The sequence below is a fragment of the Erinaceus europaeus genome, chromosome 2 (genome assembly GCF_950295315.1).
Source record: "Erinaceus europaeus chromosome 2, mEriEur2.1, whole genome shotgun sequence".
In the NCBI taxonomy this organism is placed as follows: Eukaryota; Metazoa; Chordata; class Mammalia; order Eulipotyphla; family Erinaceidae; genus Erinaceus; species Erinaceus europaeus.
Genome location: NC_080163.1, coordinates 170,550,671 through 170,575,348, shown reverse-complemented (window position 1 = coordinate 170,575,348; position 24,678 = coordinate 170,550,671). Strand labels below are relative to the sequence as shown.

The following is a 24,678-nucleotide window of genomic DNA, read 5'->3' as shown; positions in this document are numbered from 1 at the left end:
ATTTCTGGGTTGTGCCTTCTCTCCCTCAACACCATGACTCATCCAGGAAAGACTCATCCCTGCTCTCTCTATGCCCTGAGCCTCTGCCTCCTGCTCCTGCTCCCACTCCTGCTCCTGCCTGATTTCATGGTTCCACATGGGTCTGCACTTCTGCTCTGAGAGGAGGCACCAGGACCCGGGTTGGAGACCACACCCCAAGTCCACCAGGAGTCACAGTGCACAGGGGGATCCCGTCCTGCTGGATGGTAAGAAGGGGTGCACTCAGTGATGTGGGTCTGAGACCTCAGCCACATGCCTATGACCTTGACGTCACTGCTTCCCACCTGGAGCTTCCAGAAGCTTCTTCAAAGGCGCTTCTGCTTTCTGAGGGCAGGAGACCGGGTGTCTCCATAGGTTACAGAGACAGTGATTGGGATTGTGCCCTTATGTCAACTCTCCCATAAACCTGGAGGCCCCCATTAAGATGATGGCAAAAGGAAAACAGACCAACAGCAAAAGCTAGAAGGAAGGCAACAGTGAGGTGAACACTGAACCTTTGAAAGTTCACGGAAATGTTTAGTGTGAGACGGCCTTTACTCTGTGCTTCATTTTGTCCCTCCAGGGCTGGGACTCCACACCTGCCCAACTCCACCATTCCTAGAGGCCGTTCTTTATCTTCTTCTTTTCCCATTTTTCATTCGATCGAGCACCCAGATGGATGGGGGAAACAGTGTCACACACTATAGAGCTCAGCTACGATAATGTACAAGGACCCAGGTTTAAGCCTCAGGTCCTCACCCGGGGGGAAAGGAGGCTTCACAGAGCAGTTAAGCAGAGCAGCAGGTGTCTCTCCCTTTCTATAATCTCTCTTTCCACTTTCAATTTCTCTCTCTATTCAAAATAAAGAGAGAAGATGATCGCATGCAGCACTGGTCACCTGCTCCTGAGTTCTTACCCCTTCAAGAGGGAACCAGGGACTTGAACCCAGGTCCTCTACTGTGGTAACATGTGCTTTCTACCAGATGAGCTAGCACCTGAGCCATGGCTTTTGCACTGAGCCTTATCATCACACATGCCAGGGGTAGTGATGTGTGGATGTAGACACAAACATACGTACACACAGAGACCAAACCTTTTGGGCGCACTGAGTTAGCTTCTGATGTTGGAGTCCTACCGGCCTTACCTATGAACATGACACAGCATAGCCGGGACTGAACACATTAGGGAAATAACTGAACAGTCTGGGGCCTGGGATTCAGCATCCAAGATACACGCAGATGCACTTGCATTTTCCCAGCAGCTGTTAGAAGTTCTCTTCCATCAGAATGAACTGCATATTAGAATTTAAACATACTTCTGAAGGAAGCTCAGAGTTACTATTATTGAGGTGAGGGAGCAGAGATTAGTGCAGAGCACAGCGTTCTTAGCACATCAGTGTGCAGAGGTGAAGCCTGGCTGCAGGTGGGCACCATCTGAGGAGTTTTTAGACCCCAGAGATTCTGTTCTGTCACAGGATGGACTTACTCTGGGGGTCGGAGCTCAGTGCTGAATAGCTCCAGGTGAAACTCCCTGTGCTGCACATTTATTTGGAGGGACAGGCTCAGGGCTTCAGGGACATTGACATCAACTTAGAGAAGTGGGGTCAGTTAGTCCTGTGAGTGCCCACACACCTCTGGTTTGGCAAGAACGTGCTCAGAGAATATGAAGATAAGATTAAGACAGAGCTTTACCAGTGGTGGTGGCCAGGCTGGGGAGGAAGCCTAGGTGCGGAGATGAGTACCAAGTAACAGTGTGTGGATTGTTATTCTGGGGACCTTTCTGAGCAGCTCATGTTCTTTGAAAGCACATGTCAGGCTGTTCTGTAACTTAGAGTCTTTCCATTTTTCCTTTAAAAACAGAAACTGATGTGACTGACCTTGACCCATGTCTAAATGAAGGAGTGGGGGCTTGTCTCACTGACACTGTGGACATAAACATGTTCATGTCTGGGTCCAGGACTTAACACCAATTTTAGCTAAAAATATCAGTGAGAAGTGTAATTTTCCCCCTCAATTTTATATTGTTCCTGCAGTTATGCACAGTGGCATTTTAGATGAATTCAAAGTGTGTTTACATTTTGGTGACTGGAGATAGCTCATCTATTAGAGTGCATGCCTCCCATGTTTGAGTCCCTGCATTGGAGCATCAGCACCATACATGGCCTCAGTCCCTTCATGGATGGTGACAGGTGCTGTGATGACTGTCTCTCTTTCTCCAACTGTGCTCTCTCTCTCTGAAAAATTATTTTAAATATTATACAGTTGGGCATTAGGGCCTGAGTGGCACTGTGCAGATGGCAGGGCCAGGATTATTCCCTGCAGTGATTAAAATAAATCAAGAGCCAGGGAGACAGCATAATGGTTATGCAAATGACATTTATTTCAGAGGCTCCAGGGACCCAGCTTCAAACCCTGCTACCACCATAAACCAGATCTGAGCAGAGCTCTGAAAAAAAAAGAAATTAAATTCAAATAAGTCTCCTTTCAAATGTGCTCTTCCAAGGAGCCTTCCTTGTTTGTCCTCTCCACAGTGTCAGTCAGGTTTCATCTTTCACCTTTACTCCCTCACTTCCCTCTTTGTTTTTTTCTGGGTAATATTTCCAGGAGTCTAGAATCACACTGTGATTGGTGGTCTCTTCTGTTGAATTATTGTCTTCCCCATTCAAAAGTTGGTTGCATGAGAATTGGGCCTTTTTTCTTTTTTTTTTTCTTTTTTTAGTCCTTACTATAGGACACTATTTCATTTCCTCAGGAAAATAACTTAAATATGTAGGCCAATCTGAAGATGCAGATAAGAATTCATTAGTAGCCACTTGTGGTGGACGGTCATTAGCACCTAGGGGTCCGGGACCTGGACAGTGTCAGAAACTTGCCCTGGAAGCTGCATGGACATGTCTGAGACATACAGTCTTTCAAACCAAGGTCTCATCCAAAACTGAATGATGCCTGGCAGAGGCATAATGTTGAGGTGGTTGTGTGTCTAGTGGTAAATAAAAGACAGACGTGCATCAAGCTTCCTGAACAACTAGAAAAACCACAGCCCACATTTCTCCAGTTTAGGACCTATATAGCCCCCATTTGGAAACAACCCAAATGCCCTTTGACAGATGACTGGATAAAAAAGTTATGGGACATATACTCAATGAAGTATCCCCTAGGAAAGAAAAGATGATGTTGTATCCTTTGGGATAAATAGGATTATGCTTGGTGGATAAGTAAAGAGGTAAGTGACAGCTACAGAACATTTTTTGGCACTGGGTAGAAACAACTCAGCAGCATAAATCTCAGGTCTGGTCTGTGGCACTGCATATGCTTGTGTCATGTGTCATTCTCTCTATCTCTGTCTCTCTCATCAATCAACAAATGGAGTTTTGTAGTAGGCTACCTGGTGATCTATTCCTCTCATCCTAAATAAATACTTCTAAGAAACTTTAAATGAATTTTTTTATTTCATTCTTTTATGAAAAATCTATTGAAATCTTTTTTCCAATCGTGTTCTTTTCTGTGAAGGCCTGAAATAATTTAGAAGGCCCGAATTAAAAAGTTCATCATTTCTACTAATGTATGATGTTTAGTAATGTAGTATATACATTAAATGTAACAAAATATAAATATCAGAAATTCAGCAACAGGGAAGGAACGCTCAGCATTCTCTGAATGGCATTTGTAAACCCTGAAGTGCAGAGTGTAGCCACACTGGAGCCTCAGCTCTGAGAGCAGGACCTTCCTGACTGTGCTGTGGTGTCTCCAGGGTCAGTCAGCACACACAGTGCTCAGGCCCCTCTCCCCACCCTTGCTGAGCTGCCAGATGAGGACAGAGCTGCAGGAGCTCATGGGTTGTGCTAAGAGCAGAGGGGAGAATGACAGAGTGCTTCTCTCTGTCTCTCCGAGTTTGAAAGGAGCTTCAGGATCAAGCACTCAGTGCCTCTGCTTAGCCTGTGGGTGTCTGCCTACTTGCAGAGATCCAGGAGAGCCACCAGCAGAGACAAGAGGTCACTGGTTCTAGGCTGGCCCAGGAACAGCTTCCTGGTTACTTTCTCCTAAGACCTCCATCTTGGTTTTCCATGTGGTCATGACTTTTACATTTAAAACATTTTTATCTACTTGTCTGTAAAGCCAATGGCTCAAGCATGAAGCTTTAGTCTTTGTTATTCTCTCTATTTCTCTTCTGAACATTAAAAGGGAAAAACAAAAGAAAACACGGGTCATCTGGCACAGTGTAATCATGCACAGGAGGCCCACAGATAAAAAAAGGAAATATGGACATCAGTATTTTGTGGAGTTGAACTTATTTCTTCCCAATTTCTTGCACTGCAGGTCAGTTCAGCAAAAACAAGAGTGGCATTCCTGTCTGGAGAGGGTGGAGAGGAAGAGAGTCAGACACCTATAGCACCGCGTCATAGCCCATGAAGCTTCTCCAGAGCAGGTGGAAGCAGTGAATTGAACCCAGGTCCTTGCTCTTGCTAACATTTGCACTCTAATGGGTATACCACCTGCATGCTATGCAGTTGGTTTACTAGGGAAACTACAGATATTTATGTTTAAGGCATAGGAAGCAAAAGGAATTCTTAATGGCTCTACAGCCTAAATATAGAAATAATGTTGCTTATTAAATTCCATAATGTTGATCAGGCTCTTCCTGATGTCAGTCATCATACTCCTTGTAAGGAAGTGAGTTTGAGGGCCAGGTGGTCATGTCCTGAAAAAGCACACACATTACAGTGCACAAGCACACAGGTTCAAGCCCCTGTTGAAGCTTTTGGAGTAGTGAAGCAGGCCTGCAAATGTCTCTGGCTCTTTGCTTCTCTGTATCTCCTCCTCTCTCAATTTATCTCTGTCTCTGTCCAATGATACATATTTTTTTTTAAAAGGGAGTGATGTTTACTAACTGGATACTCCTACAAGAATCAAAGAAATTTTCTAAAAGCAGGGGAGAGGCCGAAAGCCCTGTGTTCAAGGGAGATAGCATATGGCTGAGAGTGAGAGTTTCTACATGTAGTTTAGGGAGATATGAATGTGAACCCATCAGATGACTACAGTCTTGCAAAACATCATTCCTGGGGGCCAAGAGGTAGCACAGCAGGTTAAGCGCACATGGTAAGAAGTGCAAGGACCAGGTTAAGGATCCAGGTTCTAGTTGCAGGCTCCCCACCTGCAGGGGCCTCGCTTCACAGGCAGTGAAACAGGTCTGCAGGTGTCTGTCTTTCTTTCTCTCCCCCTGTCTTCCCCTCCTCTCTCGATTTCTCTCTGTCCTGTCCAACAACAGCAGCTATAACAACTACAGCAATGGGAATAATGGCCTCTAGGAACAATGGATTCATCGTGCAGGCACCAAGCCCCAGCAACAACCCTTGGGGGGAAAAAATTAAAAGTTCCTCAGCATAAACAAATAACAATTTCCCTCAGTTAATTGTCACCCTTACAAAGGGTGGTTTCAGTGTTTTCACAGGTCCCTGTCCCTTATGATTTACTGAGGTAACCTAGAAAAAAATGGTAAATGTAAAAGGATCATTCAGAATCCCCTCAGGTACTGTATCTGGACTCACCATTTCATGGTCTTTTCCCACCCTCAAGGAGCCCTTCCATCTGGAGCAGATGACTTCAGAGACCACAGGGCAGCTGGTCCGCAAGGCTAGGCAGTAGAGAAGGAGCCAGCAGGGGAGAGGTGAGCCCCAGCCTTCCCAAAGTGCCTCCTCTGGGATGTCTGTCTACCTTTCTGAAGCAGGATCATGACACAGGACCATTCGCATGTGGGGGGTGCGGGGGTTCAGAGAAGGTTACAGGCAGGGACCCAATTCTCATCCCAAGTCATTTATAGAAAGGTATTTTATTTTGGGAATTGCTCTTGGTCAGTGTGGCCAACCCTTTTTCTGCCAGGGGTGACATGGATATTTAAGAGATAATTTACAGGCCCTACAAAATTATCAGTGCTGACTTTGATTCCCAGATGAAATGACTCCCTGGGTCTCATGTTGTCCACAGGCTAGAGGTGGCTTTTATTCCAGATGCCCAGATCCTGTCTTGCATGAGCTTCTCTGTAGGTGCATTGTTCTGTCATTAGAGCAGGACCTTTAGGGCCTGGGAAGAGGCCTTCCCCACCCCAGTGTGTGTCCAGTATCCTGGCCACCCTGGGAGCAGATGCAGTGCCAGGCCTGTCAATCCATACTTGTAGTGGGGAACTCCCATGCACAGAGAGTATTGGGGGGGTGAAAGGGACTCTGAGACCAGCCTGGGCTGAAGTGGTCTTGACTCAGCTAGAATGTGGCTCTGACCTCACTGCACTGACTTACTTCCCATATATTGACTGGATGTTGATGGTCAGGACAAATTTTTTTTTAATTCTCCAGCTTCATATTCCCCCATGATTCTGTTATACTTCTGATATTCCTACTACAGAAAAAAATGATTTGATCAGATTTTGCTCTCTTAGATAAAGCACTACCTTGCTTTTGTATGACAAAGCCACAAGCCTAGACCCTCCACATTGAAAAAAGCTTTGGCACCATCTCTTTCTCTGTCTGTCTATTTGTCTGTCTCTTCGCCCCTCTGTTTTTCTGTCTCTGTTTTGAGAAAAAAGATCTTACACCAAGAATGAAAATCATATAACATACCTTTTAGCAAGTTGACTCTTACTTTATTAACATATAGTTCAGCTTTTTGTTCTTGTTGTTGTTGTTGTCAATAATATTCTTACTTCACTGAAACCTGAGGAAACTGTATTTGAATCTTGCCTTAACAGATGGTGAAGGATGAGGTTGCATTAAATTAACTTGTTTAATCATCTCCATTTGCCCCGCCCCCCAAAAATAAAATAGACCATCTATTGTCATCAGTCACAGAAAATCAGAGTCTACACCAGGGCATGTCTATCTGTAATTAACAATACAGCTGAGCCTGACAGTCCTTCTCGGGATGAGACTCCTTTTCTGACTGTCTGTTCTGGAGTCACTATTGTAAGATTGCACAAAGGCTCTATTCCATCAAGGAATAGAGCGTTCTTGCCGAAAGCCTTTGTAAGGGACTATATATGGGTTCCATTTTAGAAATCTTGGGTCTCAGGTAGGAAAACCAGGATGCATGTATCAACTCATCTATAAACAAATATTCCCATGTTGATGTCGGAGAATCCCCTGTTGTATTAAATAGGAGTTTGCTGTCCCTTCCTGTCTGTCCTACTGAGCCTCAGTAGGAAGTGGACCTGCCCCAGGCCCCATATTTAGCTGTCCTCCATTCTCTCCAAGCCTCTACTGAGCAGACAGGAACCTCCTCCTCTGCTCCTCCCAAAGCTCAATGTCTTGTTCACAGGTGTCCTTGCTGATGGGCGAGTCCCCTGGTCGGGATTCCAGGGCATTACCAGGAACTCCCAGGCCCTGGGAACCCTGTTGGATGAGCAGAACTTCTCCCCCTGTATCAGCAAGAAGCCACCTGGCAGCAATCCCTGTTCATGCAGATGCGTGTGGCCCTGGTGATACTGCAGAGCCCGTCCATGCTGGCCCTGGGTGCAGCTCAATGTCCCCCATCTGTGCGGGTCTGTAGTAGCCTGGGTGCTGCAGTGCACCACAGTACTCCGGGACGGCCCTGCGTTGCCCCAGTTACATCTTCATTGCAGTGACTTGCCTCATAATATGTGTCAGTATCCCCAAGAGATGCCCGCAAGCCATATGCTGCTGGGCATTTCAGTGTTTCTTTTCCCTTTTGTTTTTATTAATTTTTTTATATTTTCCCTTTGGTTGCTCTTTTTTATTGTTGTTGTAGTTATTAGTATTGATGTCATCATTGTTATACAGGACAGAGAGAAACAGAGGAGGGGAACAGACGGGGAAAGACACCTGGAGTTGTGCTTCACCGCCTGTGAAGCGACTCCCCTACAGGCAGGGAGTTGGGGGCTCGAACTGGGATCCTTCAGCAGGTCCTTGCATTTTGCGCCACATTGCTTAACCTGCTGTAGTACTACCCAGCTCCCCGTTGCCCTTTTTTTTAAATTATTTATTTATTTTTATTCCATTTTGTTTCCCTTGTTTTATTGTTGTAGTCATTATTGTTGTTGTTACTAATGTCTTCGTTGTTGGATAGGACAGAGAGAAATGGAGAGAAGAGGGGATGACAGAGAGGGGAGGAAAGATAGACACCTACAGACCTGCTTCACTGCTTGTGAAGCAACTCCCCTACAGGTGGGAAGCCAGCAGCTCAAACCGGGATCATTGCCTTTTATGCCATGGCCGAGAAGCCCGCTGCGCTACCACCCAACTCCTCTCTTTTCCCTTTCTATATGCACTGAGTATGTGCTTGTCTCTGAAGGTCATGTATACCTTATGGGTGTTTTTTTTTTTTTTTTTTTTTTTGCCTCCAAAGTTATCACTGGGGCTTGGTGACAGCGCTACAAATCCACTGCTCCTGGAAGCTATTTTTCACATTTCATTGCCCTTGTTGTTGTTGTTGTTATTGTTATTGTTATAGCTGTTGTTGTTGGATAAGACAAGAAAATCTGAAAGAGGACTGGAAGAATAGAGGGGGAGAGAAAGACACCTGCAGACCTGCTTCACTGTTTGTGAAGTGACCCCCCACATATACAGGTGAGGTTCTGGGGGCTCAAACTGGGATCTTTATACCAGTCCTTGTGCTTTGAGCCATGTGTGCTTTACCCACTGTGTACCACCAGCCCCCAGTATTTGCCTATAATGACTTTGGTGTACCTTACTAATAATGAGACTATTTCTCATATAGACCCAGATTAATACTTCTATCGGTCTTTTCAGAAAAGCATTTCTTTAGATCATGCACAGAGCTATATTTATCTTTTACAATATTTTTATGACATGCCTGATTTTATATATATGGAGACAGAGGCAAAGGCAGGGACAGAGAGACAGAGAGACAGCATACCCAGCACCCATCTGGCTGGGATGATTCCCTAAACTCTCTCCCCTCTCTCCATCCAAGGAGATGTCCTCTTCCCTACTCCCTGCCTGTCCTGGGACCCTCTGCCTAGTAATTACTACCTCAGTTTTTTGCCTAGTTAACATGAATTTTTTATCATTTGAGAGTTGGTCTCTACTCTTGAAAGTTGCTCACACTTTCAAGGTGTTTACTCCTCGCCCCTACATTAAGGAGCACTTTGACTGCTATGTGGATACAATATATTTTCTTGCAAGAGAATATTTGAAACTATGATCTGTATTTAAATTTGATTTGCAAAGAGCTGAATTTGCTAGAATATATATCTCTCATTTACAAGGAAACAGTCACACTGCAAGAAGAAATACAAGTGTTGACATTAGTGTTTTAAACATATATTGTTCTTATGCATTCAGTTAAAGAGTTACTGAAATCAGCAATGTTTACTCTCCAATAGTCAAGTCTGTGGAGCTAAGAGAATTTATATTTTTAGTTGATTCATTCTTTGTGAACCTTAGGGAATCTAAAGACAAGTTTTCTTCAAGTAGATCTTGTGAAAGGTGGGTTGTAACTCCAGTTTTGTTTTTTTTTAATTCAAGGTTCATGCACAGCATCAGATGTGTCTGACTTCTAAGGAAAATGAGACTCCAGACACATTGATGGGTGAGTGTCAAGATATTCTAAGTTGGGATGGTTAGATTTAAAATAGCAGTTCAAAACTCTCTCAATAGCAGTTGTATTAAGCTTAATTGTCTTTACACATTTCATACATCCTGACCAGCCCTTATTGTGGCACAAAAGTCAAACCTGACTTCCTAAAAGTTTTCTTTAATACATTGAAGAATATACCAATTTGTAAATCTTGGGAACAATATAGTTGTTGGGTCTTTCTATTCATTTTGTCATCACAGTGTAATTTTTTTTAGGTAAAATGCTTCTTTAAAATAATGAAAATAGAAAACAGGCATTGCACAATGTAAAGGCATCAATACCCCTGTCCCAAACTCACCTGTTCCCAGTGTCTTTTTCATCCCCTTTCCACATTTTCTGCTACATGTTCTCAGGAAAAAAAAAAAGAAAAAAAAAACAGCCTCAGACCTGCACCTCTAGCCATGCTTGATGGTGTTGTTAGCCAGAGAGGTGAAGTCTTCTCTCTATTTTTTTCACCAAGAAGTGCTGTCTTGAAAAAATGTTTTGAGAGAGAGGCTGGGTGGTGGCACACCCATTTGAGAGCACATGTTACAATGCTAAAGGACACAGGTTCAAGCCCCTAGTCCCCACCTACAGGAGGAAAGCTTCATGAGTGGTGAAGCTGTGCTGCAGGTGTCTCCCTCCCTATTACCCCCTTCCCTCTCAATTTTTGGCTGTCTTTCTGCCATCAATAAATAAATAAAGATCATAAAAATTTAAAAATATATATGTTGAGGGGGCTGGCGGTGTACCCAGTTAAGCACACATAGTAGTCAGCACAAGGACCCATGCAAGAATCAAGGTTTATCCCACTCCCCACCTCAGGGGGGTCGCTTCACAAGAGTGGAAGCTGGTCTGCAGGTGTGTCCATCGTTCTCCCTCTCTCTCCACTCTCAATTTCTGTATTATCCAATAAAATGAAAGAATAGGCCGCCAGAAATAGTGGATTCTTATTAAGCCCAAGCAATAAATAACCCTGGAGACAAAAAAAAAAAAAAAAACGAGGAAAAGGAAAAAAATGTTAATCGATTTATTTTTTTTACTTCACTAATCATGTCTTTCTTTCTTGATGTTTATAGAAATACAGATTACACTCTCTTTTCCTCACAGCTTTTTATTTTCAGTATGGGATTCTGCTAGTCTATGCATTTATTTATTTATTCCTTTTGGTTGCCCTTGCTAGTGTATTTCTTTACAAAAAAGGACCTTGAATTTCTGAGACTCCTTTCTAATGAGGTCACACCTCTGAGTCTACACAGAAGTATTTCTTGAACCCTGGTTCCATGGCATAATGTCCTCAGCATTTGAACATATGAGAGGCTTGTGTCCAGGCTCAGGTGTTCATGTGCTGAACACATGCACTTGGTGTTTCTCAGACTGAGTTCCCAGCCCTCTTAGTGATGTGCATTTACAGTCCAAGTTAAATTCTCAAGAAGATCAGAATGCAAAGAGACTTTCCTCTCTATACCTCAGAAATGAGCTCCATTTCCCAGACTGCGAGCTAGAGCACTGTCAGAGGACTGTGAGCTGCTTAGTGCAGCATCCTCAGTGCCCATCCATAGTGACACTCTGCTCCTCTCTTTCCTTCTCCTCCTCCTCCTTTCTCTACTCTCTCTCTTTCTCTCATTAAGAAATGAACTGTCCCACCTGCAGAGGAGTCACTTCACAGGTGGCGAAGCAGGTCTGCAGGTGTCTGTCTTTCTCTCCCCCTCTCTGATTTGCCCTCCTCTCTCCATTTCTGTGTCCTATCCAACAATGACAACAATAATAACTACTACAACATAAAACAACAAGGACAACAAATAGGAAATAAATAAATATTTTAAAACGTCTTTAAGAAAACATTTTAGGGAAAAATAAGAAAAAGAAATGAACCACATTTTTAAAACTCAAATCCACACCACAGCAAAGTGTCTTTCTCTATTTTGGGAATGGCAAGGGAAAGCAATCCTAAGCATGAAGTACTAGCCACTGTTTTTATGTACAGTTACTCCCTGTGTCAGCTCTGGCTTTGTACTTGGCTTCTGGGTTTTCAGTCCCCTGCGTCCTCTCTTTGGTGACTCCATGGGCTGGGAGGAGCAGTGGGATGGGAGCATAGAGCAAGGTGCCTGCTGTTCCTTTGTAGCCCTGACAAGGAGAAGGACATTCAAGGATTGGCACAGAGCTCCCACAGCAAAGCTCATTTTATTGTGTAGGAAGCCCCAGGTTCACACCCCAGGTGCACATCAGATCAGCTCAAACAGCACAGAGGGGAGACTCCATGATCAGTGGAGGCTTGCAGTGAGCCTGGATCTCTATCTCAAAACCTCTGTCTCTCTCTCTCTTTCTCTGCCTCTAGGGCTATTGCTGGGGCTCTGTGCCCTGCACTATGAATCCACTGCTCCTGGAGGCTATTTTCCTCTTTTGTTGCCCTTGTTCTTTATTGTTATTATAATAGTTTTTGTTATTGCTATCATTGTTGTTAGACAAGACAGAGAGAAATCTAGTGAGGAGAGGAAGAGAGAGAGGGCAGAGAAAGACATACACCTTCAGACCTGCTTCTCCACTTAGGGGCTCCAACCGGAATCCTTAGGCCAGTCCTAGAGCTTCACACCATGTGCACTTAACCTGCTGCACTAGCGCCCGGCCACCTTATCTCTTTTTAAAGGATTCAAAAGAGAAGGTCTTCTGGAACTAGTGGGTCACAAGACCATAGCAGTTAAGTAAATAATAAAAGAAAAGAAACATTTAAAGTCTATTAGACTGACCTCATGTGTCAGTATAGTGAGCAGAGCAATTCCACACAATCCATTGCAGTTATTTAATCACAGCAGCCATCAGTGTTCCTACCTTCATTTGTTTGACTCCTTAACAGATCTCTGTAAAGGCACAGTTTAGAAGGGCAATGTCAGGGCACAGGCAGTGGCATATCTGGTAGAGCGCACAGATTACAGTGCACTAGCATCCAGGTTCAAGTCCCCAGCCCCCACCTGCAACAGGGAACCTTGATGGACAGTGAAACAGAACTACAGGCTCCTGTCTATCTCTCTACCCCCTATCTCTCCTCTCAATATCTCTTATCTTTATTCACAAGAAATAGTAAATCAAATCTTTTCTAAAGAAGGACACATTTAGTGTCAGAACTGACAAATAATCTACCATAGAAATAAAGATCTCAATGGTATTTGGCATGAATAAGCAGGAGTGTTCTCAGACAGGATCCTAGCAGAAGTTACTAATGGGCCCAAGAGAAGAGTCCTCGTACAGCAGTCGCCTGCTTTTCCTGTGCCAGATCCAGGTTCAAGCTCAAGTCTCACCACATGATGGAAATAAGTGTCAGTGCTATGTTGCTGCTTTTCTCTCTCTCCCTCTACCTCTCCCTATCTTTCTTCCTCTCTCTCTGCTATCCTGTAATTCAGTGGAGCTGCTTACTGGCACCATGAATTCACTGGTCCTGTCAGTCATTTTCCCTTTTTTTTCTATTTTATTGAATAAAGATATATTGGAGGGAAAAAGAGAGAATAGAGAATGATAGACATCTGCAGCGTGTTTCATCTCTAAGCATGTTGGGAACTTGGACTCAAACCCAGATCCTTGCACATGGTCATGTGTGCACTCAGCCTGGTGCCCCAGCTCCCAGCCTCTTGTTATTTTTGATCTATCTCCCTCCTCTACTGGAAGAAAGACAAAGCCAGTGCAATGTAACCCCAGACATCACGGAATATAAAGTTCCTATTGCACCCTGTACCAAGGGATGTCTGCATTCTAAGCAAGGGAACCTGGGAAGCCTGCTCCCATGGACTCAGCAATTTCTATGCCTGGGCACCTGCTTTCTGTAGGGTTTCCCTGGCTGAGTGCAGTGATCCTCCCACAGATACAGTGGCTCCATCCTGAGGCCCAGAGGGAGGACCTAAGGCACCATGTGGGCACTAGCTCAAGGTGAGTTGGCCTGATTGGTACCATTCTTAAGCCTGAGTCTGCATGTTGACTGTTCTCCCTGTAGGGCATCAACAAGACTCTGGATAGGAAATGAGTGAGCTGCCAACTACTGAGCTGCTGCGCCGGGGACCACAAGACTCCACTTCTGTCTCCATCATTGTAGAGCCCTGCCATCTGGAGCAGACCTCTGAGGAGACCCCAGGTCAGTGTGTCCTTAGGCCCAGACACTGAGTAGGAACCAGCAGGAAGCACTGGTGAACCCCAGCCATTCTGCAAGTGTCCCCTCTGGGCCCATGACTGCCATCCTGATGTGGCTCCTGACATTGAAAGCCACCTGTAGGGGTGAGGGGGTGGTATAGGCAGGGCCCAAGACCCACCCACAGTCCAACGTGGGGACACTTCTTGTTTTGAAATCAGACCCAGCTCACTGCTAGGGAGGGCGCTTATTTTTCAGTGGCTGTAGGTAGATAGTGGCTCCTCCTCTTTGTCTCTGGAGCCTGTCTCACACAGGACTCTGTCTCTGTGCACTGTGTCTCTTACCAGACCAGAGTGCAAGAAAGTGAAATGTATACATATCATAAATCCTCACACTTCCCCTTGTAAAGGGCCCAGGGATTCGTACTCAGTCTTCATGCTGGGGAACATGTGCTCTCTGTTATCCCAGATTCACCCTGGTCCCTTTTGGAATTTCTGAAAGCAGCAAGGTGTTCATCACCTCCTGTTTGTGAAAGGCTCAGGCTGTAGCTAGAGGACCGACAAGACCAGGCTCCCACAGTGGATCAAATTCAGACATCACAGAATATTAAGGGAACCATTGTGTTAAAACCTTGGCTGTTCAATTTCATTTGAGAAGTCACTATAAACAACCTGTCTGCATTGCCTGTGCTGACCAGTCTGAACACTTGGGAGAGTCTGCTGGTGACTGGTAACTTTGCAACAGTTACTCAACTCACACAAGATAGCAAAGGGTATTGATGAGGTGCTTTCTGGTCATAAATACATGTGGCAGTTTACAAATATATATAGAGAGAGAGAGGAAGAGAGAGAGGGAGAGGGAGAGAGACATGAAGGAGGGAAGAGAAGGAAAGTATAAAGAAAACAAAAGAAATGAGAACTAAGGAACAATCTGGCCCATTTGATGTCAAAGAGAGGAATCTGACTGATCCCCACTAAAGAGAGACCAGGTGGCAGTGCTGGCCTTGTGATTACAGACAGATAGACACAGTGTCACAGAGGGACTGTGGGCCCTTTCCCACATTGGGAGCCCAGAGCGGGCCAGTCAGAGTCAGTGTTACATTAGAAGCATTTGAATGAAATGTTGGTGTCAGGTAAGTTGAGACAGCAATGCCTTCTAGTTGTGGGAAATACACATACACACACACACACACACACACACACACACACACACACACACACACACACGCCCAACTTAGGCACACACAGAAAGGAAATAAACAGAGGAATTAAAAAACTGCCATGCAAAAGGAGACAAAGAGGTCTCCAAAGTGATGAGTGCACAGGTGGGTCCAAATCCAGGAGCAACCCCAAAGGTTAACAGACGGGAGTGTTTTAAATGCTTGTGGTCCATATACACAAGGGAAGTCTACTCACCCATTGTAGATGGAGAAATCATCCTCTTGCGTCCTACTGTATGGAACTTCAGGTGGCCATGTTTAGTACCATTTGTTGGAAGGAGAAAGATGAGTATTTGGCAATCTCACTTATAGATGGATCTTAAGAAATAAGGAAGAGGTTCAAGGCCCTGGCTCCCCACCTGCAGGGGAGTCTCTTCACAGTCAGTGAAGCAATTCTGCCGGTGTCTATCTTTCTCTCCCCCTCTCTGTCTTCCCCTCCTCTCTCCATTTCTCTCTGTTGTATCCCACAATAACATCAACATTAACTACAACAATAAAACAAAAAGGGCAACAAAAGGGAATAAACCAATAATTATATTTTTAAATGCCCTTTCCCTTCATTTAAAAAAAATTAGCAAGAAAAAGCCAGATACATGGCAGAATTTAGACTAGGCTTGGCCTGCTGCAACAAGACCAGGCCTTGTGCTGTAACAGGAAGAGGAAGAGTGGGTGCTGCAGATACCCACTCTGCCCAAGGGTGGCAGAAAGGCTAAGATGGCTGTGGAGTCAGTGTGCAGGTGACTGTCAGAGACGGGGAGAAATTGTGCCCACTTGATAACTACTATTTTTAAATCATTCTTTCCCAAGTAGAAAAAAAAAAACGGAAAGGAATTTTGAAGATTAACAATAGGCTGTTTTGAGTTGAGGTAGATTCATAAACCAGTGTTTCAGAAATTGATATCTTCCCTTTTTCAAAATGTGTTGCAACACCTTATCTTCCACCAGAGTCCACTGAACCCCCTGCACCCCATCTGCAGACTCTGGGGTCTAAGCACTAAACTCTAGTTTTCCACACAAAGCACTTCTACTGTCCTTAATTTAAACTAGATTTTATGGACAGATGTTACTTTCCTAATTCAGGTGGCTCACTTATGTATTGTTAGGATTAAACTGAAGTTATGTAGAATACAGTTTTTAGATCAGTATATAGTGCATAGTAATAGCCTCTCAGTCATTTATTTTTATTTCCCCAAATGTATTGTTCTTAATTTTACAAATACCTCATGTGTTTTAGATTTTGCCCATTTGGCTTTGGCTGGAATTCAGTTACTCTGCCGGTCCTTGTCTCATCATCTAGTGGGTAACAACCTTTTCCAAAATGGGCCAGGGAGTGAATTACTGTTGTTTCCTTTCTCTTAAAGTTAATAATACAGGGTGGGGGAGAGAGCATAATGTTTATGCAAACAGAATCTCATGCCTGAGGCTCCTAAGTCCCAGGTTCAATCTGCCAAGCCACCATAAGCCAGAGCTGAGCAGTGCTCTGGTGTTTCTCTGTGTGTGTGTGTGTGTCTCTCTGCATTGCTCTCAAAAAATAAATAAAATTAATTTAAAAAAAAAGATTAGAATACCATTCCTAGCACACATGAGAAAACTCCATTTAGTCTGGACTATGAATGCCCTAACACAGTAAGGATTAATACTCTTCTGAAATCCCTTCTAGAAAGGTTTTGCAGTACATCTGGTGTCTCTGCTAGAATTATTTTATCTCCAAGAATTTAAAGTATTAACTTAGTGCTATTAGTCATAGGAAATATTCAAAGGCTGTAGCAATACAAAAACCATCCTTGATTAGGTAGCATCATGAATGAATCTCAGCTTGTAAGGAAGTGTGTATCTGTATATATACACATACACATAGTTGTATGAGAAGTTTTCGCTAAGGAACTCAGTGTTCTAAGAAACATTTAAGATTGTTTTATGTACTGCATAATCCTGAAGTGTGAGGGCTTTATTTACATTTATGGTTTTTCATTCCATCAGTGAATATCCCTCTCTAGTTAAGTGGAATTGAACTGCATTTATACTTCAAGCATTATTAACCTTGTGGATCTAGGACCTCCTGTATGCTTGATTTCACCATTTCTAGGCTGCTTTTTCATTCAGACAGAGGGACAAGAGAGGTGAAGAGAGACAGATGGTGTACTGACTACATTCAAACTTCTCCTGGTCCATTCTCTTCCCATGTAGGGCCAGGGCCCAATTCTGGGCAGCCTGCTCTACTTGGTGAACTATGTGTGTTAAAGGGTTCATTTTCCACATTATTTTAAACTGTTTTTCACAGGTAGCATTTGCAAAACAGTGTCTTGGAATGAGGATAGGTTGACTTTAGATGCCAGTTATAGGCATAGCTGCTCTTTACAAATTAGTGAAAATTCAGTTTTCTAGATATTGAACATTGCTTTTCTTTATTATAAATTCCCTTTTCTTTATTATTCCTCCCTCCTTCTCTCTGTCTCTATTATTTGTTTGTTTGTTTGTTTTACCAGAGCACTGCTCAACTCTGGCTCATTTTATGGTGGTATGAGCTGCTGAGCCTGGGACTTTGGAGTGTCAGGTGTGAGAGTCTTTTTGCAGAACCAATGTGCTCTCTATACCTGCTGGAACAGTGACTTCTTTGTGTCAAATTCTTCTCAAGATAACATACCAGAGCATCATTCTGGCACATTCAGTGCTGGAACCAAATTCAGGATCCTATGCTTGCAGGTCCTGCTTTCTGACTTCTGAGCTCCCTCCTGGGTCACAGTAATTCTGCTTTTAAAAACAACCAGAGCACCACTAAGCTTTGCTTGTAGTCATGCCAGAGGTTCCACTGGGACTCCCGAGCCTCAGGCATGAAAACCTTTTGTATAACCACTATGATGCCTCCCAGTCGCTGCAATTGTGTTTGCAAAATGGACTTGTAGCACCAAGGTTTGGTGCAGGGACCTGAAGGAGCAAGGAGCAGCCCTGAGTGCTGCCATGTAGCTGTTGTGAGCTGAAGCTGGGTTTGGAGGTTAGTTTACCATGTCAGGAAAGCTTCACGGAACTCATTGTGACACCTGTGCTTTTCCTCCCTTTATTATGCTTTCATCAAAGTCTAAGTGTTCTTTAAAGGAGGATTGGTACTCTTCTCTTTTCAGACCCACTAGAATTCCTTTCGTCATGGTACTGTCAGCATCATGACTGCCATTGGTTTGAAGCTCATCAGTAACTCTTTAGAATCACTGCTGCTTGAATGTTGCTAACATTATGCTTGTTTACACTTGAATTGTGGCTTCTGGTGGGCAGAAGACGTGTGCTTTCTTTCCTCTCTCAGAGCCTAAGTCGTGTCTGATACTACGCAGTTGTAAAATCACTAGTAGCCACAAACAACTTTTCATGCTTCTCTTTTCTGTTTTCATATTAGTATAAGTAGAGATTGCTCTGGCTCTGTGCATGTCTTTTTTCCTTCCCAAGGTATTTTCTGATTGAGTATGATATGTAGTTATTTTTTGTTGTTTTCATTTTTATAACTTACAGGTTTAAATTTATTCTGCTTTGCAATGGCACTTAGTCTTCCTGAGTTAAAACTGTGAAAACTGTTTTAAAAAGACCAGAGGCATAAAGGAGGAAAATGATAGTTATAACTAAATATCTTTTTTAACATTTGTATTAGGGATTTAGTAATGCTTTATAAGATTATAAGATGCACAGCCATGATGTGACACCAAATCTATTGCCAAAGTTCTGTACTGCTGTCCACAGGAGGAACAACCATAGTTTTCACAAAATCTTAGAACTTAGCTTGGCTGCTGCTGTTTCTTTCACTTTTTTCCAAGTTCATTTGTTTCAGTTTTCTATATTCCTTGTCCAAAAGGACATGGTGCTATCTCTTTTTTAAATTAGAAAATATTTTTCTATAACTATATACCTGAAATTATTATTATTATTATTATTATTATTATTTATTATCAACAAATTTATCAGTGGTGTGGTAGAATGAGTAATGGTCATTATTTTTCTGTTTTATGTGTTAGAACAGAAAGAAATTAAGAGGTGAGTGGGAAGAAAAAAGGGAAGGGGACGGGTGTAGTGGGTTAAGAGCCCATGGTAGGAAGTTCATGGACCAGTTTAGGAATCCACATTGGTGCCACCCACTCCAAAGCTACAGAGGGGTCACTTTACAAGGGGATGAAGCAGGTTTGCATGTGTCTGTGTTTCTCTCCCCCTGTCTTCTCCTCTCAATTTCTCTTTGTCCTGTCCAACAACAATGACAGAAATAACAATAATAATAACTACAACAAAGATAAACAACAAGGGCAACAAAAGGAAAAAATAGCCTCCAGGAACAGTGGAGTTGTAGTACAGGCACTGAGCCCCAGCAATTATCTTGGGGGGGGGGAATTTAAAAAAAGAGAAAAAAGAGAGAGATGGACTTTTAAACGTACTTCACCACTCATTAAACATTCTTCTTGCTGGTGTGGAGCAGGGGCTCAAACCCAGGTCCCTGTGTATGGTAAGAGCAGTGTCAGCTGTGTGCATTACCAGCCATGCCCCATTCTAACATGGTTATCTAGTTGTCTGTTTTAAGTTGGTTCCATATTTTGACTTACCAATTATATAGCTATATAATCATAGCTTGTGCATGTGTCTTGGGATTAGCATACAATTTAATATTAGAAATTAAAGTGCAAGGGAGTCGGGCGGTAGCAAGCGGGTTAAGCGCAGGTGGCGCAAAGCACAAGGACCAGCATAAGGATCCCGGTTCGAGCCCCCGGCTCCCCACCTGCAGGGGAGTCGCTTCACAGGCGGTGAAGCAGGTCTGCAGGTGTCTGTCTTTCTCTCCTCCTCTCTGTCTTCCCCTCCTCTCTCCATTTCTCTCTGTCCTATCCAACAACGACAACAACAATAATAACTACAACAATAAAACAAGGGCAACAAAAGGGAATAAATAAATCAAATAAATATTTTAAAAAATATATTTAAAAAAAAAAGAAATTAAAGTGCATATATATGTTTTTTAACAGACTATTTACTTATTATTGGACAGGGCAGAGAGAAATCTAGGAGGGGTAGATGGAGAAGGCGAGAGACAGAGAGGCACCTGCAGCCCCGCTTCACTGCTCTTGAAGCTTTCCTCACCTCAGGCAGAGACCAGAGACTTGAACCTGGGTCATTGTGCACTGTAACATATGCGCTCAACCAGGTGTGCCACTGCCTGGACCCTAAAAATATAAATATGTAATTTATATTTTTAATGAGAGAGAAAGAAAAAGAGAAAAAACATAGTACTGCTCAGCTCCAGGTTATGGTGGAGCTGATAATTGAACCAGGGACTTCAGAGCCTCAGGCATGAAAGCCTGTGACATGCAGAACCATTTTGCTGGCTCCCCAGCAGGGTCAGTGAAAGATAAGGAAGTCAGATGAGTGACATGCCTGGAGACAATGTGAGTATTCAAGACTATGGGAAGTTCTTAAAAATTGAGAAAAGTGGGCAGTTTGTGTATCACCCAGTAGAGCACTTAAGTTGCCTTGTTGTTAACTTTGGTTCCAACCCCAGTCTCCACCCGCGAGGCGGGGAGGGGGAAAGTTTTAGAAATAGTAGAGCAGTTCCGCATCTCGGTTCTTCATCTTTGTCTCTACATACATTCAAAATGAATAAATAAAGTAAAGACAGCTGATGATGTTAGAGTCCTGTAGCTAATAATAAAAATGACCTAAATGATATATAAATTATATATGAATAAAATAAATAAAAATTAAATTAAATGAAGACAGCTGATAATGATGATAGAGTCCTATAGCTAATGAACAGAAGTCATAGCATTAACAACAAAAATGAAACATCAAGAAGAAAATGGCACATTGGCCTTTAGAGGATTTCAAATATTATGAATAGGGTACAGAAAAAGTACAGGTAGTCAATAAATACATTAAAATATTACACTTGTTCATTTATGATCTAGGAGGTGGAAAAGAAACTCTAATGCTGATTGTATTTATAAGTAGCATAAAAATGTGGGTCACTATTGAAAAAAAAAAAAAAACTCCCATGCTCAGCGATTTGGGACTGAAATAATTGTTTCCATCTTTTTTTAAAGAAGATTTTTTAAGGTGCATTTAAAAATTTTTTATTTTCCCTTTTGTTGCCTTTGTTGTGTTTATTTTTTTAGTTATTATTGTTGTTGTCCTTGTTAGATAGGTTAGAGAGAAATGGACAGAGGAGGGAAAGACAGAGAGGGGACAGAAAGACACCTGCAGACTTGCTTCACTGTGAAGGGACTCCCCTGCAGGTGGGGAACTGGGGTCTAGAACCTGGATCGTTACGCCATTCCTTGCATTTCAGCCACATGCACTTAACCCGCTGCTCTACTACCCAACTCCCTGTTTCTATCTTTTTTATTGCCTTTCTGAGCTTTTTAACTTTTTATTTATTCTTTTGTGCCCTTTTTTAGTTGATGTAGTTCGTATTCTTGTTGATGTTGTTGGATAGGACAGAGAGAAATGGAGAAAGGAGGGGAAGACAGATATGAGGAGGGAAAGATAGACATCTGCAGACCTGCTTCACCACTTGTGAATAGACTCCACTGCAGGTGGGGAGCTGGCGGCTCTAACTGGGATCCTTACACTCGTCCTGCTTTGTGCCACCTGTGCTTTACCCACTGTGCTACCGCCCAACTCCCGACCTTAAACTTGTATAATTTTCAGGTGTGGTAGTAGTGCACACAGGTTTTCATTTTTTTTAACTATGATAAAAGCATATTCTGGCATTTTAGAAAATTTGTACTTTTTATTTTGGAAAATGTGCACTTGCTTGTTTAAAAATGTTACTTCTCTTTGAAAGAGCATTCATTGAATGTTATATTTTCTGAAGTTCTTAGTAGACAGTGTAGTACTAAGCTATCCTAAAAAGAGAAAGGGCAGTCAGGTTGAACAGTGACCTTCATTTGCCCAGGAGGCCAGTTTTGACCTGTGACCTTCTGACCTGCACATGGTGCACAGATGCCAGTGTCAGCATAATGAGTGGCTATTCCATGATCATTTGTCCCCACACTTGGCATCTGTCTGGGAAGTTCAGGGCTAAGGAGTAAAAGACTAGTAGCTTAGGGCCTATGGTAGTAGAGGTGTCACCTTGAACTTTGCAGTGAAATGTGCTGATCACAGTAATAGACATCCAGAAGTCGGAAGTGCAACATCTTTAGTCTCTGCTACTGTCTCCTCCTGGGCTGACTGCAGACTCAGCCATGTCCTTGCTCTGGCCCATGGAACATGGACAAATGGGAAGCAGGTAGAGACCTCAGTGGCTGTCTGGCTGTGGGAGCCCTTCTTCTAGCACTGAAGAAGCTCGGTGCCACCCTGTGGAGGCTTGGGGAACAGGCAACACACAGAAAGTAGATCCAGTTGAGCTGTTAGCTGCCTGCAGACACATGGGACCTCAGCTAATGTAGAGCTGCCCAGAGGAGCCCACCAAGGTTTCATCAGAGCCCTGAGCAAAGAGAGGGGTCATATAAGGCACAGAGTCAGGTAGTGATATTTATTATAGCAGTACAATCAACAAGAAGATACATTAAAAGATTCTATAAATACATACATACAGTGAAAGGAATAAGAGAGAGATTTCTGTGAAAAGACTCTCAAACTAGGATGTAAGAAGGCATCAGGGAAGATGACTCAAATGAAATGAGCTGGATGTGGAATGTTGACATTTTTCATTGTGACCCCACAAGACAAAAAGTTTAAAAGAACTGTCTTAGTCAGAGGGCTTCATGTCTTCCACCAGGAAGTTTACACATAGATGGCAGGATTGAGAACTAAGTCAAAATCCTGCAAAGGATTAGGAAAATAATTGTTGTCAGTTGGATATCATAAACTGACAGGGAAAATAAAGAGTCAGTTCTTCAAAGGGGAAGGCTGGCTGTAGGCATTCCAGCAGACACCCAGGTGGCCTCACTGATTGCAGACTTCCCAGGGGAGCCCCCAGCAAGGTGCTGAGAGGAGCCCTGAGCCCTTATCAGCTGAGCAGGGTGTAGACAGGGGGCTGTCTGGATCCTGCTTAGAGAGGCCTGAGATGGTCCATCAGTGCGCCTTTCTGTAGTGGTCACTCTCCTGGCTTAGAATTAGGAGGCTGTTTTCTTTTCATGCCTGAAATGAAACACAGAAAACTGTCTTAGTCAAATCAAAATCTCATATACTAGCTACCTCTTCATTCCTGAAGAAGTAAGCCAAAGAGTGAATTTCTCCAAGGAGATAAATACATGAAGGGGCTAAGTGGTGCCCACCTGGTTAGCACACATGCCACAGTGAACAAGCACCTGGGTTCTAGCCCGAGTCCCCATCTGCAAGGGGGAGGCTTCAGGAGCTGAAAAGCAGAGCTGTAGGTGTCTCTCCCCCTCTGTCTCTCCCTCCCGTCTTAATTTCTTTGTCTAGCAATTAGGTAAATTGAATTATTATGAACAGAGTTAAATATATTAAAGCCTAGTCAGCATGTAGTAGAAACCTTTCCTCTCTATACAGCAAAATTCTGCAGCCTCCACCCAGACTGTGCTGCCACCAGGAGAATGAGTAAAGTCCTGCCATTATTGGGATGTGATTCTCTTGTGCTGTTTTAGTCAGCCAGAACACCTTGTGTCTCTCACAGACTAGTTGCTCGAATTAATCTCACATGGCCTAGGCTCATCCAGACTCATGGTGTAGATGAGGTGTGTCCAGGAGCCTGGTCACCTTTTAACCACTGGCATCAGTCAGCAAGGAGGAACCTACCTCTAGCAGGAAGGGGACCAGGATGCAGGGCCTCACTCCGCCCTGTCTTCCTTGTTAAGCTCTTTGTGGTTGCCAGTGCAAAGCACGGACATGATGCAGGAGAACTGAGTGCTGGTGGCCTTCTCTTTCTGGTGGAGCAGAGTGGCACAGTCCATGATGTCCTCCACTGCCAGGTTCACAGGGATGATGGGGTGGCTCAGGGCATAGTTGTAGAGTGACAGCTTGTGGGTGGCCCTGTCCCCACAACCCATCAGGTATTCAGTTCTGAGCTCAGAGGCAGTGAGGTCCAGCAAAGGTGGCCATGAGGGGCCCCCGTGCAGACGATTCAACACGGAGCTCTGCCTGATGCTTTCCACATCATGGAGGGTGGTGAAAGTGTCATCCCTCTGGTCCACAGCCACCAAGATGCTCTTGTGGTGGCCTCTGTCAACAGAGCTGCCCAGGGTCCACATAGAGTCACCGCCAGTGCAGACACCTGTGAACATAGTAGTGGGATTAGCAGTGGACAAAGGAGGGGCCCTAGGAAGCAGAGCAGAGGCTGTGAGACGATGAAGGACATGGAGAACCAAGGGGCTGAGCGTCTACTTCCTAACTGAAACCTTTGTAGAGGGACAGATGAAGAAAGCAAATCGAGTGTTAAGTGTAGAGATGATTCCTGCATATCAGCAGGAAAATCTTTGAGGATTTGAGAAAGGAGAACTGGACTCCCTACTTTTGATTGAATTTGAAGGTGTGTGACTGGCCTTGCCTTTTTATTTCAGAAAATAAGAGGTTTCTAGAAACTTGGAAGTAGAAGTTATGCTGGGTCACTATTAGTTCTGGTGTATATTCTGGTCCCATTTCCCCAGTGAGGCTGGTTTTCAGTGTCATGAGCTTGTTTTCAGGAGGGGAGAAATTTCCAGAGAGGTGGCACTTGCAGCAAAGTGTTCAATTTCCCTCTCCTTTGCTGGTCCTGACCTGGGATCTGGGCTTGAGGAGGAACTAACCTGGGGTGTCTTCAAATAGCTGCTCCAATAGGAAGGACT

General features: G+C 43.6%; 1 long non-coding RNA gene across 2 annotated transcripts in view; it reads left to right on the top strand.

Annotated features, from left to right (window-relative positions):
- LOC132536778 (uncharacterized) overlaps positions 1-24,678 on the top strand; it is a 209,088-nt gene that overhangs the window by 33,419 nt on the left and 150,991 nt on the right. The window contains exons 3-6 of one of the 2 annotated variants that reach the window (XR_009548307.1): positions 4,335-4,467; positions 5,592-5,682; positions 9,512-9,575; positions 13,585-13,716. This is a non-coding gene — a long non-coding RNA (uncharacterized LOC132536778). Of the gene's footprint in view, positions 1-4,334; positions 4,468-5,591; positions 5,683-9,511; positions 9,576-13,584; positions 13,717-24,678 lie in introns of those variants that run through there. The other variant, XR_009548308.1, reaches the window with a different exon arrangement.